Consider the following 12,955-nt stretch of genomic DNA (forward strand, 5'->3'; position numbering starts at 1 on the left):
TCGGATGCATTTGGCTTGACTATGACATCTCTCAAGCAGTCCAAATTCTTCACTGATGCATTGGGCTACTGCTAAGCCAGATCACCCAACTAATCCATGCCACGTGTCAATTTTACTGCCACATCATCTCTTTCAAATTTTGGGATAACATACTTCATTTAAATTAGTCTAAAAAAAAGAAACTTGGTCTAAAAATATTAATGTATTATAGAAATTTACAATAAGAAAAATATAAAATGTCGAATAAAAAATAAAATAATAAGCTAGAGATTTTTGTAAAAAAAAACAAGCTAATATAAAAATGTTAACATAACATAAATACATATATATTGAATTACAAGTTTTTTTAGTTGCTTTATATTTATATACGTAGGATTCAAAATATTTATTAAAATACCTTCAAAAAAATTATGTACACAAATACCAGTGCCATATCAACATTATATACTGAAATCCAAAATAATCAATGAAAAAATTGAGAAAAAAAAAAAAAAAAAATCTCGCTTCCTGAAATTTTCTTTTATGAGTTTTAAAAAAGTAACATTTTTATTGCTTATGATGCGAATAAGATACTAATTAGTTACTCTTTCATAAAAAGTTTTTTTATTGATGGACTAATTAGAATAGACAGAAATTAATCAAGTTTGAGATCAAGGAATGGACGAAATAAATATTTTCATTGATTAACTAACTATATCATGGCCTTTGTTGGCCTAGTTTAAGCTTTTAGCTTTTTAAAAGCATTTCTTAAGAATCTCCTATTTGTTGCTTCTTGCAAAATAACTTTTCAAAATCAAAAGATCTTTTACAAAAGTAAATCCAACCAACATCTAAAATAACTTATTGGTTAAAAAGTAAAAAAAAAAAAAAGTGGCTTTGGAAGTCTAGCCAACCACACCCCGTGTCTATATATAGCTAGACACATTATGAATACTACTAACCTTAGTTAGATTTGTATTCATTTCAATAATATATTCTTATACATTTATTTGCGCAACTTTTAATTTATTTTTATCAAATCTAAAAGGATTTAGAAGACATTAAATTAATATTCTCTCATAAAATGACTAATTACATCGACATATAACCAATGTAATAAGCATCTATCACATTACTTAAAAGTTGATGTGATAGACTTATTAACTTGGCTATAGCCAACATAATAACCTTATTATATATGATGATTGTACAATGATGGCCCGACCCAAGTTATTTTAGACCCTCAAGTAATGCAAGCCCAAATGAAGAACTGGACACGACATGAGGCACTTGAGGAAAGCACTCAATCAGGCACACAACCAACTGCTGAAGGGATAACCACACCCATTGAAGAGAACAAGAACAAGGAACTTGGGAAGGCATCGTGTGCAGCTTGTACACGCGCAAGGCCTTGATGGGTGAAGGAGTTCGTGATGGCCGAGCGACATTGAGGAGAAGGATTCGAGGAGCAACCAATTATGCTTTATTGTATTTTTCTTATCTAGCCTTTTCCTTTACTGGTATATGTAGATGGAAACTGATAATTGGGATTTTTATGTTGTATGAAGAACTTGGCTAATTAAGGAGTTTGGCACTGACTCGAAGAGTGCATAATTCTTATAATTTCGATATTATTGGTGCTTTCATTGAGAGGTCCTCCCGCAATGAAGAATGATAAAATAGTAGAACTCTTGAAATCCATGGAGCTCAACTTCAAATAGCACACTGATTCTCAGCTAGAGAAGTTCACTTGCTTGAACAACACTGAGCTTCAACAGAAGAATGCTTGGTCCAACTGTCCCAAGCTCCATCAAATTTTGCATCCAATGAAACGAGCAAGAGTATTGAATTTGAGCAGAGTCGCGCCATGGGGTGCTGAAGTGTTGGGGATTCATTATTGAAGGAAATGAACACAACTCTAAAGACTATTCGGGTGAAGGTTCCTCAATTTGATGGAAAAAATGTAGAGAACTGGACTTACAAAATTAACAAGTTCTTTAACCTGTATAATGTGGAGCCGGAGATGCGATTAGTGGTTGTTGTTTTTCAGTTAGACAGTGGTCCTTCTACTTAGTACTAAGGGATGGAAAAGGGGTTTTTTTTTTCACTAGTTAGGTTGTGTTCTTATAAGAACTACGCAAGTGATATAGAGCTTCAATTTATGACAATCACTTGGGGTGAATTGCTAAGCTCATGGAAACAGGTAGAATCACCCAGTACCGAGATGAATGTGAAGAACTTGTGACCCAAATCACAAGTGTTTCTCACTCTATGTTTCTCAACTTTTTCATTGATGGCTTGAAACTGGAAATTCATTGGGAACTCCTCATGGTAACCCCGACGACCTGGCTGATGTCATGGCAAAGACTCAACCATGTGGAAATGACGGGGACAATGAAGAATGTGGAGAGTTGCTATCTCCAGCTGAAGAAGAACTAGAGGAAGAGGTTACCCTCAATTCCTTATCCAATTAAGCCAACCCTTGGATCTTTCTCTTGATGGCTAAACACAGATCTAAAGCTTTGGAAGTATTGATTGATACTGGCAACAACAAAAATTTTATTCAAGAGACCTTAGCTGAAAAAATTCAACTCATATGTGAACCAACTAAGAGCTTTAAAGTCTACATGGGAAATGGGAAATTCTTAACTCGTTCCAAGCAATGCAAACAAGCAGAGTTGATATTGCAGGGACACAATTTTGTGGTGCATTTATATGTCTTTCCAGTTTGGGGACTGGATATCATAATTGGAATGCAATGGCTTATGACCTTGGGACATTGCATTCATGATCACAAGGCATTAACGATGGAATTTCAGCACGGTGGTCAGGTGGTTAAATTGGATGGTAATAGCACCTCGAAGGCCTAATAGATCTCATTTATGCAACTCAACAACTTGATGGTCGAGGGCAAAGTGAGTTGGCTGTTATGAATGACTCTAGTGGTTAGTGAGACAACCAGTAACTCAGAAATGGATCAGCTCAAATCCTGACTCCTACCAGTCAGACATGACCTTATTAATGAGTTATGAGAAGTTCTTGATACCATTACCACCTGCACCCATCCGAAATGTAGACCATCGCATCCACCTACACCCCGAAACTTTTCCAGTAAATGTTTGGCCCTACATGTACCCTTATTTTCATAAGGACGTCATGAAAAAATTGTTTGAAGAGATGTTGGAAGCTGGGTTCATTCGCCACAGTACCAATCCCTATTCTTCTCCCATGCTCCTTGTTAAAAAGTAGGATGGCTCTTGGAGATTTACGTGGGTTATCCTGCCTTAAATGGAATTACTATCAAGGATCGATTTCATATTCCTACTATTGATGAACTCTTGGATGCGTTGGGGGCTGCTATTATATTCTCCTAGTTAGATTTGAGGGACGTTACCACCAAATCAGGATGGACTCTCGCAATATCCACAAGACCACCTTCCGGACACACGAGGGCCATCATGAGTTTATTTTCATGCCTTTTGGTTTCACGAATGCATCAACTACATTCAAGGCAGCCATGAACTAAGTTTTTCAACCCTATCTGTGTCAATTTGTCATTGTATTTTTTGATGATATTCTCATCTACAGTCACAGCCTAGCAGACCATGTTCTTCACTTGTGATTGGTATTTCAATTGTTAGCTGACCACAAGTTAGATGCGAAGGGCAACAAGTGTTTCTTATTTCAGCATTCCATAGAGTATTTGGGGCCATATGGTCTCTCAGAATGGGGTTGTTGCGGACCCATCTAAGATTGCTGCTATATTGCATTGGCCAACACCATAAAATCTAAAATAGTTACTGGGATTTCTGGGACATACGGGGTATTACAGACGCTTTGTCGCACACTATACTTCGATTGTCACTCCTCTCACAGAATTGTTAAAGAAGGACAATTTTCGTTGGTTAGTTGAGGCTACACAGGCTATTGTTAATTTGAAACAAGCTATGACAGCCACATTGGTATTGCGCTTGCCTGATTTTTCTATGGTTTTTATTGCTGAGATAGATGCATTGATTGTTGGCTTCGGTGGGGTTTTGATGGAGGAAGGTAACCCCTGGCTTAATTCAGTAAGAAACTAGGTTGTTGGGCGCATTGGCTTATCACAAAGAGATTTGAACTGTAGTTGAGGTTGTTACCTGTTGGTGACAATATCTCTTGGGTCGTCCTCTTATAATCTGAATAGATCACAAAAGCTTAAAAAAGTTACTAACTCAAGTCATTCAAAATTTGGAGCAGCAATTTTATTTACACAAATTGACGGGGTATCATTTTACCATTGAGTACAAGACCAACTAAACAAACTCAGAAGCTGATGCTTTATCTCGGTGTGGGGATACTTTTTTTTATACAACTTAGGGCTGCCTTGTCAGTGGGCCAATTGAAATTTTTAGTCCACATACGGCGTAAGAATGATACTTATGTCGACCTTATTCAATTACACCAATAGGTGAAGGTCGTCCATCTATCCGAGTCATAGTACAACATCCACGATGGTCTTTTGTTATACAAGCATCACTTCGTTCTCAACAAATCTTCTCCATTGAAACCTATTTTGCCTCAAGAGTTTCATGCTATGCCAATTGGGGGACAAGCAGGTGTCGACTGCACCTTGCTTTGCCTTAGTGCTAATTTTTTTTGGGATGGTATGTGACATGACGTCTAGGACTTCGTTTCATCTTGTCTCACTTGTCAAATAGTGAAGTATTAAACCACAGCTCCTTACGGACTCTTACAACCCTTGGAAATTCCCGAACGCATGTTGGAGTACCATGCTATGGACTTTATTGTCGGCCTCCCACTTTTCATGCTCTTACTACTTTCTTGATTGTCATTGATTGCTTCACCAAATGTGCACATTCCGGCGCCCTTCCCATTCAATATACAACTACAAAAGTCATCGAGGTGTTCTCCACCATGGTCATCCACCTTCATGGGTTACCTCGTACCACTGTGTCTGATCAAGATCCCATTTTTACTTGCTCTTTTTGCAAGAAATTGTTTGAACTTATGGGTACCCACTTGAAAATGAGCTCGGCGTACCACCCCAAATTGATGGCTAATCTGAGGTCACCAATTGTGATGTTGAGCAGTACTTTCGTGCCTTCACACCCGAGAATCCCAAGCAATGAAGTCGTTTCCTTCCATATGCTAATACCACTACAACACCTGCCACCACTCAGCCATTGGTACGATATCGTTCCAGGCTATTTATGGTCACCCTCCTCCTACTATCCCTTATTATACTAGAGGAGCCACTTTTATTCAAGCTATCGAAGATGAGTTACTGACTAAGGATGTACTATTGCGCTAGTTGAAGACTAATTTACAATAAACACAAAACCATATGCGCCAACAAGCTAACAAGAAATGTCACGATATTAAGTTCCACATTGGCGACTTGGTGAAGCTTCTGTTGGTAACTGGTTTACCATATGCGCAACAGAAAGCACGGGGTTTTGGGCCCAGAGATTTCAATTTTTTTTTAAAAAATAATCTGATCCATTAACATGCAAAACATTAATCATAGAGAAATAAAAACATGAGGATTTACTAGTTGAAGAATTATTAAGAATCCTCGCTATCCTTTTGTATCTCCAACGAATATCCAAGCCAAAACAGTCTTTGAAAGATACTCATACCAAGATCTTCCAAGATGTATCTCTACATCTTAAGACATGTGTGGGCACGTATAGTAATGGTAGGAAAATTTCTGATTCATAAGATATTCTCAACACATGCGATCTTGGAATATTAGGTCTGAGATAAAATTCAGGGATTGGAAAATATTATGATATATTTTCTTTCTCTTTTGAATATTCTTAAAATATGACACATCTCTTCTAAAACTATATTTCTCATAGATTTATAAAAGAATTACTTAAATTCAAAATTTAAAATTCAAACTATAAATCTATTATTAAATAAATAAATAAAAGAAAAAATCAAGATCCAATCTTGATATTATTAATGTTGTAAACACCAACTACAATCCCTGTGGTTGGCGTGTAGCATCCCTATTTTTAGGGATATGTTACAACCAATTTTCTTTTAAATATATTTAATAATTTATTTATTAAAAAATATCTAAACTTGATAACTTATCTTATCAGATTAATTAAAGAATAAATATTAATTCAAATTCAAAACTAATTTGAATGATAAAAAATATCTTTTCACAATATTTAAATAATAAAACTAATTAATTATTTTAGATTATTTAAATGATATTTTTGAAAATGCCATTTTATTTAAAAAATAATTTTCGAAAATTTCCTTAGTTAAAAATGCCAATTTCCACATTAATTAAATAATGTGTCTCGGTTGCATATTTGACCCTGAAGAACAAATTTTTTTCAAGTATGTCATTTTCTTGATTTTTCTCAATTTAAACTCTTACCTTGAATAGTGTTGATAGAGCTATTTTGGGGACCTATGGACCTATAATTTCAAGCTCCAATAAATTTAGATTATTAATTAAAACTCTTTAATATAATAACCTTAATTTATTAATCATAATATTATTCCACTGAAATATGAGACTGCACTCTTGTAATTATAGATATTTATTTATTGAGTATTTTAAATATATAAAAAGTGTCCATCAATATAATCACTACATACAATTCAATCCTATATTAATGGTTCATAATTAAAGTAAGAATTAATCACCGTTTAACCTCTTTAATTATATCTTGTTTCCTTAAGAACCATTAACTTTACTAGTGAAGGTTAATTCATAAATTGATTTATGAATTTGAGCTCAATAACCTTTTAGTTCCAAAAGCCAACCCTTAAGAGAACCATTATATAAATCCTCCCGGAAAGGTATAGATTCTATATATGTATATTATGTCCCCGGCCATCTACATCAATGAGTTCCCAAAACAAAAGATTTCAGCTTGATCATTCTGACAAACCATAACGAGTGAATCAAAGACTTCATATGACGTAAACTGAAGTTCATAATAACTTTAGGATTAAGATCAACTTGTATATGATCATCTTATTGATATGTTAAGTTTATACTTATAAAGTAAACGGTTTCATTAAGTATTAATAACATATCGGGTCCCGTTCATGTATAACCACTTTATACAAAGTAACTCCACTAAGATGTCCTACTACATCAGTAATCCAAATCTAGATTACATGAATTCATAATACTAGTGAACCGTACTTATAGTATTTGTAACGCCCTGCTAATTAGCGTCTCCTACAATGTGTGTTTAAAATTAGTGCTGGACTCGCTAAACGAGTCATTTGGACTAAAACATTTGATTAAGCCACTAAGGGTTCACGTATTAAAAATTTTGGTCAAGACATAAACATTTCCATTAAAAAAAACTTTAGTCTTTACATGGGATCCCAAAATATAGATATAAAAGTTGGTTACAATCCATAGATTATAAAATAAGCCGACCTAAGCGGCAAAATAGGATCCAACCCTAGCTCCCCTGTGATATCTTGCCCGTGGCGGTCGAGCGGAATGCATATGTACACATCACTGCTATCGCTCTCCAACTCATGGCTGACCAAGCTTCTCCTTACCCTTACCCGCACCACAAAGCACCTGTGAGCCAAAAGACTCAGCAAGAAAACCTATTTAGACAATTCACAGAATATAACAGCATGCCTAACAGTAATACCTGGCACCCAACATACACACTGTACAAATAAGTAACCATAGGGTCACACAAGTGCGTGTCGCACTCCCATTTAATCACATGGCATCCGAGCTAGTCCAGTGCATAAGGCACTCCCGGGGTGGCCTAGCCATAACGGCCTGCGCTCAATGCGCATAATGCCAATCACGGCTTATCAATCGAGCCTTACAGAGCCTCAACTTATAAGTCGATCCTTGGAAACCCTCGACTTATAAGCCGAGCCCCTTTTTTAACCAATTATACCCTTGACTAGTAGGTCAAGCTTTAATCAGATGCAACAGACAGAATCATGGCTTATCAACCGAGCTTCCTAGCCAGAACAAACATCCACATAATACATTCATCACACACACAGATACTATGCATTATAGTATACTAGAACAGATATACACATGCATAATTATATTCATGATCATTAGCTTGGCTCGAGCCCTAATCACATTCACATTTAACAAATGGGACAAGCCCTAATCATGCATCTCACACATTAGGTGCAGTTTCCTTACCTTTGGTCCAAGCACTAGATATAAGCGACCCCCGTGTACGATCCTGTCCTGAGCCTTAGCGATAACCTAGTCACAACCCATAGATAATTTCTTATCAACATTCAATTCCATAAAAGAACCCCGGGACCAATCCCGTGCTCTCGGGACCTCCAATTCCACCCAACGGGGTGGTGAAATCATCCCACGAGCCCCTGGGCAAAAACCCTAAAAATGAAAAAATGAAGGCTCCTGAAAATGGCCAAGCACCACGGCATAGCTTAACAGGCATTGTGGCACACAGCCAGGGTTCCCTACCCTGGCACATCCCAGCACCGTAGCTCAGAAGAATAGTGCCACGACATTCCTTCGCAAACCCAGAAAAAATGGGTTTTTCTTGCATTTTCTCCGAACCCAAACCTTCCAAAACCATGCCAAGATTTCCCCAAGGTCCCAACTGTGTCCCAAAAGCAATAATACACAACATATGCACCCCAAACATCCCAATAACCAACTCAAATCCAAACCCTAAACTTAAAACCCATCAAAGTTTGAAATTCTAAGAAAATGTAAACCTCCAGAAATTAACTCACAAACAGAAAGAATCCTTACCTCCAATAGCTGAATTATGGTCCCAAGTTACTCCTAGCTTGATCCTAGACACCAAACCTTCAATTCCCAAGCTTTGTTTCCTCAAATACTTCAAAATTCTCAAGTCACCAAGGAGGGAGAGAGAGAGTTACGGGAGAGAGAGAGAGTGAGAGCTTCTTCTAGTTTTTTCTGAGTGTTTCCCTTGTTCTCCACAGCCTTCTAAGTTGGCTAAACCAATTCAAAGCCTGCCAAGGACCCAAATGCACTTAAGCTCCAATTTTCCTCTCCAATGCCCACAAGGGTACTTTGGTCATTTACCACCGTTCCCTCCAATATCTAATAAACTCACATATCCAAATAAATCCCAACTATCTCCAAGTAATAACCATTTAATCTCCCATTACCCGATAATTCCCGCTAATGTGCTAATTTACCAAAATACCCCTAGGATCGCCCCGAGTCAAGTATTTGACCCCATTGTGACTACCCCGCTAACTTGCTCACTAGGATCGCCTCATGCCGAATAACCCAAATATATCCACATAACAATGTGGTCTCAATCATAAAATACACATATTCATAAATATACCCTCAACGAGTCAAAATTACGAAAATGCACTTCTAATAAGAAACGGGCCCACATGCATATTTAATAAACCTAAACATGCAAGCATAATCATATCATAATACATTTCTAAAAATTCACATAATAACATGCTCATAACATATAAGCACTCAATTAATTCAATTATTGCCTCCCGACCCCTAATCCAGGCACTAAGCCATATTAGGGAATTTGGGGTGTTACAGTATTTAATCCACAGTTTCCATATAACTTTGTTTTGCTGCAAAATGTTTAAATTCGTTCCCTAAAATCTTAATCTTCTCGTACCAATACAACATTGCAGTCACAATAATGAATTTGGGAATTTTCTGATAATTATATATAATTATTCTAATAATAATTATAAACAAACAATATATGCAAAAATTCATTTCAATTATTTATCTCTTAAAGCATTGTTCAAAACATATGCTTTAAAGGGCACTAATCCCAACAGTTTCAACCATACCGCCAAACTAATGTGGCACTCAGTCCCAATTCTAAGCTCTATTGATGTTACTTTGGGCCTTATCCCATCATTGCTCGTGTTGGCCCTATTGCTTACACTCTCGTTCTTCTTGCAGGCAGTCACATCCATTATACTTTTCATGTTTCGTTACTTAAACCATTTCATCGTGACAATCCAGGGTTGAGTTATCCATCAACCCCTGTTGAATCCTCTTGCTATCCTCGCGGGCTATATCATTCGTTGAGGTTATACTTCTGTGAAACAAGTTTTGGTCCAATGGTCTCATAAGCCAACTTGAAGACTCCACCTGCGAGGACTTTGATTCTTTTTGGAAACTGTATGGTGTCTCAGACCTTGACGACAAGGTCGTTTTTGAGGAAGGGAGTAGTGATAGCCCGACCCAAGTTATTTTAGACCCTCAAGTAATACAAGCCCAAATAAAGAATTGGACAAGACATGCCTATAAGGAAAGCTCTCAATCAGGCATACATCTAGCTACTGAAGGGATCAACACACCCATTGAAGAGAACAAGAACAAGGAACCTAGGAAGGCATCACAGGCAGCTCGTACACGCGTGAGACCTAGATGGCTGAAGGAGTTCTTGATGGCCAAGCGACGTTGAGAGAAGAATTTGAGGAACAACCAATTTATGTTAAGCATTATCGTATTTTTCTTATTTTTCCTTTTATTGGTATATATAGATGGAAATTGAGAATTTGGATTTTTATGTTGTATGAAGAACTTGGTTCATTAAAGAGTTTGGCACTGACTCGAAGTGTTCGTAATTCTCATAATTTGAGTATTATGTAACTGACGTATTAGCCTTTCCACACAAGTCATATAGTGACCCTAAAAATGAAAGAACATAGTATTAAAAATAGTGGGATGAGTATTATCTTTTCTGTGTTTGTCTAGTCCACAGGTGCATGGCATTAGAACTGTCGACATGTAGTGATGGATTTTTGTTTTTGTTTTGAATAAGTGATAAATTATTTTAATTAATTCTAGAAAACATAAAACACGGCGACTTTTCTTTTCATCAAGGAAACTAGTTCCTCTATTGAAATCTTTGTTTTATAGCTTCCAAATTTTAAATTGCAGTATATAATATGTGTCTATAATATTATGTGCAATCAGCCCCCATGAACTAGATAGAGAAAAATCCACATTGATAAGTTTTGAAAAGTATAGTTGCTAGTGTTCATCATCCGTTAGTTGGAGAATGACATGGGGTTAAATGAATGACCTTAAGTAACCCTAAACTTATTCAAAAGAGAGCTCATAAACTCCAAGAGTTGGTTAAGGCTTGGACACATATCATTATGAATGATCAAATAGAGCCAAACTAGATTATTTTTATTGGAGAACTTTTAGTTTCTATTAGGCTAAATCAGTTTACTCGGTAGAGTTTTATACAAAGAAATTTACTCAATTTAGTTTAACACAAGGATAACACTAAGTTCTTGCTTCTTGTTTGCATTGTTGCATGTTTCCATTTCGGACGAGTCTCATACCACTCCTTACTCATTGCACCCAGGCACCACGAAGATGTATAAAGATCTAAAATATTTGTATTGGTGGACATGGATGAATAAAGACCTGGTTGAATATGTGGTTAAATGCCTAATTTGTTAACAAGTGAAGGCTGAACACTAGAGGCCAGCAAGGTTGTTACAGCCTTTGGGTATTCCTGAATGGAAGTGGGAAGACATCACTATGGATTTTTTAGTTGGATTACCTAGAATAGTGGGACAGCACAACTCGGTATGGGTAATTGTGGATAGATATAGAAAGTAAGCTCACTTTTTTCCTGTGAGGACAAACTACACTGTGGACCAGTACGCTGAGTTTTATGTGAGGAAGGTTCTACGTCTCCATGGAGCTCCGAAGTCTATAGTATCCGATCGGAACCCCACTTTTATTTCTAAGTTCTATGGAGGCCTGCAAAAGCCTATGGGTACACAGCTAAAGTTCAGTACAACTTATCTTCCTTAGACAGTTGGACAGTCCGAGAGGATGATTAAGATATTAGAGGATATGCTATGAGCATGTGTATTGTATTTTTGGGGATCTTGGAGTAGGTATCTTCCCTTGATTGAGATTTCCTACAACAACAATTATTAGTTGACTATAGGAGTGGCTCCTTATGAGAGGATGTATGTTAGGAAGTGCATATTACCCATCCATTGAGATGAAATGGGTAAGAAAAAATATCTGGGTCCTAAGGTAGTTGAGAAGACCAGTGAGGCCATTGAGAAGAATAGATCTCGAATGCTTGCTTCACAGAGTAGACAAAAAAGCTACCCGAATCCAAGGCCCAAGAACGTGGAGTTCCAGGTGGGAGACTATGTCTTTCTCAGAGTTTCACCACTGAATGGAGTAAAATGATTAGAGAAGAAAGGAAAGTTGAGTCCTACGTTTATCGGACCTTTTGAGATCCGCAAAAGGATTGGACGGGTAGTTTATATATTATATATGCCTCCAGGTCTGTCGGGGGTTCATGACGTGTTTCATGTATCGATGCTTCAAATATATGTGTCGGATACAACACACGTGTTGAGTTATGAGAACTTGGAGTTAGATTAGGGTTTTTCCTATGAGAAGAGGCCAATACATATTCAAGATAGAAATGATAAAGTTTTGAGTAGCAAGACTATTGCCTTGGTGAAGGTGTTGTAGAGGAACAGTAAAGTAGAGGAAGTGACTTGGGAACTAGAGTCGGCAATGCGAGATCAGTATCCCGAGTTGTTCAGGTAAATTTTGAGGACCAAATTTCTATTAGGATGGGATAGATGTAGCGTCCAAAAACTCCTAATAAGGTTTAGTACTTTGGTTAGCATGCCGAAGAGACACGTGGGATAATTATGTGTGAAGTATATGAGTTATGTGATTATATGGCTGTCTATGCATGATTACTTGTAATAAATGTGTTAAATACCCCTTTTGTTTTTAAAAAAATGAGCATTTTTGTAATTTTGACCCGTTGATGGTATAATTGTAATTATTGTGGTATGTGCTTGTGACAACATTATTATGTGGATATACTTGTGATTTTTGGCATGAGTGGATCCTTTTGATAACTTTAGTGGAAAAGTCACAACGGGGGTAGTTGCCCGGCTAGCATCGAGCCAAGGGGTATTTTGGAAATTTTAATGTTTTGGG

Source organism: Humulus lupulus, chromosome 5 (assembly GCF_963169125.1).
Source record: "Humulus lupulus chromosome 5, drHumLupu1.1, whole genome shotgun sequence".
Taxonomy (NCBI): Eukaryota; Viridiplantae; Streptophyta; class Magnoliopsida; order Rosales; family Cannabaceae; genus Humulus; species Humulus lupulus.